We start from the raw sequence: 3,538 nt of genomic DNA, 5'->3' as shown, positions 1-3,538 counted from the left end.
GCATTTGATCTCCTTCGATTTGGGGCCCAAATCCATTCTATAATTGACCAAGGACTTTTGTATTTGTGCAAACAACCTTAGACCATAAGCTACTTGTAGAGATCATAAGCTAGCCTAGCTTAGAAGCTAGAGCCTCAAGGAGGCTTCACTCAATGAACCTATGACATATCACATGCGTTCATGGCATATTAAATAATACCCTTGATTTGAGTACATATTGAAAAATGTTAGAAATTAATTAACTAAACAATGAAATACACAAAAAAATTGTGGAGACACAAATAAAGAAATGCATAAAAAAAGAGAGACACAGATGTATGCGGTTCATCCAATTTGGGCTACATCCATGGAGAAACATTCAGTCCTTCCTTTTATATTATCCAACAAAATGGAAAGATACAACATGCTGCAAATGCATTGTAATTTTCTCTTCGCTTTCACATAGTCTACTCTATATTTTTCTCTCATAATAATAATAAATAGTCGTAATACAATTCCCTCATATAAACCGAAGGTTGCCTTATAGGGAAAAAACCCTAGATTAACATAACTTCTACATGAGATCATCCGCATAATGAACGACCCAGAATTACTATGAAATTACAATATTTTACAAGACAAATTTTCATCTATTTTTAGCTTCCCCTGAGGGCGATTAAACTGGCAACATTGCAGCCTCGTAAAGTGGTGTGTACGGTAGTTTGAGATGGAAGTTGATATGGTTCATAATTTAATTATTTCACATATTGTCGGCCCAGAAATTTGGGTGCCCCACATGGAGGGGCGATCTCCGTATAAATATATCAAAATGATTCTTCTCTTCTTCCTCACCATGCGAAACAATTTCTTTTGTTTAGGCGCAGTCGACACAATTTCTTTTGTTTAGGTGAAGGCTAAGAAAGGCGGGCAGTTACCACTTGGAAAATGATGATGACGTCAACAGATACAGGTACTATAGAATTCAATGAAGGATGGGATATTATTCAGAATTGCATCCTAAAGTTGATAAATATTCTCAAAACAGATTTAAAAGGCGAGTTTCCTGTAACGGAGTACATTAAGATTTATACAACTGTGTACAAAATGTGCACCCAAAGGCCTCCTTATCGGTACACACAACAACTCTATGACAAGTACAGGATTTCGTTGGAAGAATACGTTGCTGTCACAGTATTGCCAGCTTTAGGGGAAGTGCATGGTGAGTTCCTGTTGAAAGAAGTTGAGAAATGTTGGGGAAATTATGAGAAGGTGCTGGTTAGACTCACCTCAAATATGTTCTCTTATTTGGATCTTTACTTCGTGGGGCAAAACTCCCTGGTTTCGCTAGTAAAAGTTGGAGTGATGTGTTTCCGTGACGTTGTGTATCACGGTATCAAGATTAATGTGAAGAATGTGGTGATTGAGTTGATTAATCGAGAGCGCGAGGGAGAACAAATTGATCGCGGTTTGTTGAGAAACATTGTGAATTTTTTTGTGGAAATGGGAATGGATCGCATGGATTTGTACCAAAAAGACTTTGAAGCTCCCATGTTGGAAGATACTGGAGCTTACTACTCTAGGAAGGGTTCATTATGGATATTAGAGGAGGATTCATGTGCTCACTATATGATAAAGGCCGAAGAATGTTTGAGAGGTGAGAAAGAAAGAGCTGCTCATTATTTGCATTCCAGCAGCGAGCAGAAGTTATTAGAGAAAGTAGAAAGTGAAATCCTCTCCCGCTATTATATTCAACTTTTGGAAAATGAGTATTCGGGCTGTCATGTTTTGCTTACAAACGACAAGAAAGACGATCTTTCGAGAATGTACAGGCTGTTCTTTAGAATACCTCAAGGCTTGGAACCTTTTGCAAATATTTTTAAACAGCATGTAATCAGCGAAGGAATAAAATTATTTAAATGGGTGGAAGATGTTGTCAAGAATAATAATAATAATATAGATGACATTCCAGCACATGAGTTTGTGGAGAAGATTATTGAAGTGCATGATAAGTGTAGTGGTTACGTTGTGGATGCATTTCAAAGAAGCAGTATTTTTTATAAAGCCTTGAGCGACGCATTTGAAGTAATATGTGATAAAAAAGTCGAAGAAAGCACATGTGCAGAGTTTCTGGCTACATTTTGTGACAACGTGCTTAAAAAGAGCGGTTTAAGTGATGATCATATTGAGGGTATTCTTGGAAAGGCGGCGAATCTCCTTCAGTATGTTAGTGATAGAGATTTATTTTGTGAATTTTACAGGAAAAAACTAGCTTCCAGATTACTACACCCTAAAAGCGCAAATGAGAGCCATGAACGAGCCATGTTGTCAAAGATAAAGCATCAATGTGGTCTCCAGCTAACGTCAAAGATGCAGGGCATGGTTAATGATTTCACACTGGCAAGGGAGACTCAACTTGACTTCAACACATACCTTCATGATTATTCAAATGTGCATCCTGGAATAGAGTTGACTGTTACAGTATTAAATAATGCGTTCTGGCCAACCTACAAGTTATTCAACCTCAATCCACCAGCGGAAATTCTTAAATGCATTACGGCGTATGAAGGCTTTTATTCTACAAAATATCAGCATCGTAAACTTACATGGATGTATTGTTTGGGAAATTGTAAAATTATAGGAAACTTTGATACTAAGCCAATAGAAATTGCAGTATCAACCAACCAGGCAGTCATGCTTTTATTGTTCAACGATTTCGAAAGATTGAGCTGTGAAGAAATCAGTTCACAATTAAATTTGCCAGAGGAGGATGTTATTAGACTGCTTCATTCATTTGTATGTGGAAAGTACAAGATTATTTTGAAGGAGCCGGTGACTCGAACAATAACAAAAACTGATAATTTTGGATTCAATGCTAGCTTCACCTGCAAATCTGCGAGGATTAAGATTTCACTTCCACAAATGGATGAGAAGAAGAGAGTCAGCGAGGTTGTAGATGGCGATAGATGCCATGCCATCGATGCTGCGATAGTTCGGACAATGAAGGCTAGAAAAGTCTTGAGCAGTCAGGAATTATTGGTTGAATGCGTTCAGCAACTGCAAGCCACGTTCAAACCAAAAGTTAACTTAATGCAGAAGCAGATTGAAGATCTGATTTCAAGGGAGTTCATAGAACGGGACAAAGAAAATCCTAATATCATTCGATATGTAGCATAAAAGAAATTGTATCATTTTCGGATATTGTTTTAGGCCTACATTTTCAATCATTCATCTGCAGGATACGGAACTTTTTAATTGACTTTATGGATAATGTAAATTATTATTATTATTATTATGTAAATTATTATTCCTGCCGTTGTAGAATTAGATTTCATGTAGCCGTATATTACGAGTTTGGTATATGTTTTATCTTTCATTTTTTTTATTTTGACCGTGTATGGATAATGTAATTAAGAACATTATTTTCTAGGTTATTTTATATTTAATTTTTTATGCTGTGACTTTTATTTGACCGTGTATGGATAATGTAATTAAAAACATTATTTTCTAGGTTATTTTATATTTAATTTTTTATGCTGTGATTGGTTTCATCTATTTGAGT

The 3,538-nt window shown here is 36.1% G+C and overlaps 1 pseudogene; it reads left to right on the top strand.

The window, feature by feature from the left end:
- Window positions 1-930: 930 nt before the first annotated feature.
- LOC149265613 (cullin-1 pseudogene) lies at window positions 931-3,153 on the top strand (annotated as a pseudogene).
- Window positions 3,154-3,538: the final 385 nt, after the last annotated feature.

Source organism: Pinus tabuliformis, chromosome 6 (genome assembly GCF_031772625.1).
Source record: "Pinus tabuliformis cultivar Carrire ecotype Pingquan chromosome 6, CPIR1, whole genome shotgun sequence".
Taxonomy (NCBI): domain Eukaryota; kingdom Viridiplantae; phylum Streptophyta; class Pinopsida; order Pinales; family Pinaceae; genus Pinus; species Pinus tabuliformis.
This window is presented reverse-complemented; position numbering and strand designations above follow the sequence as displayed.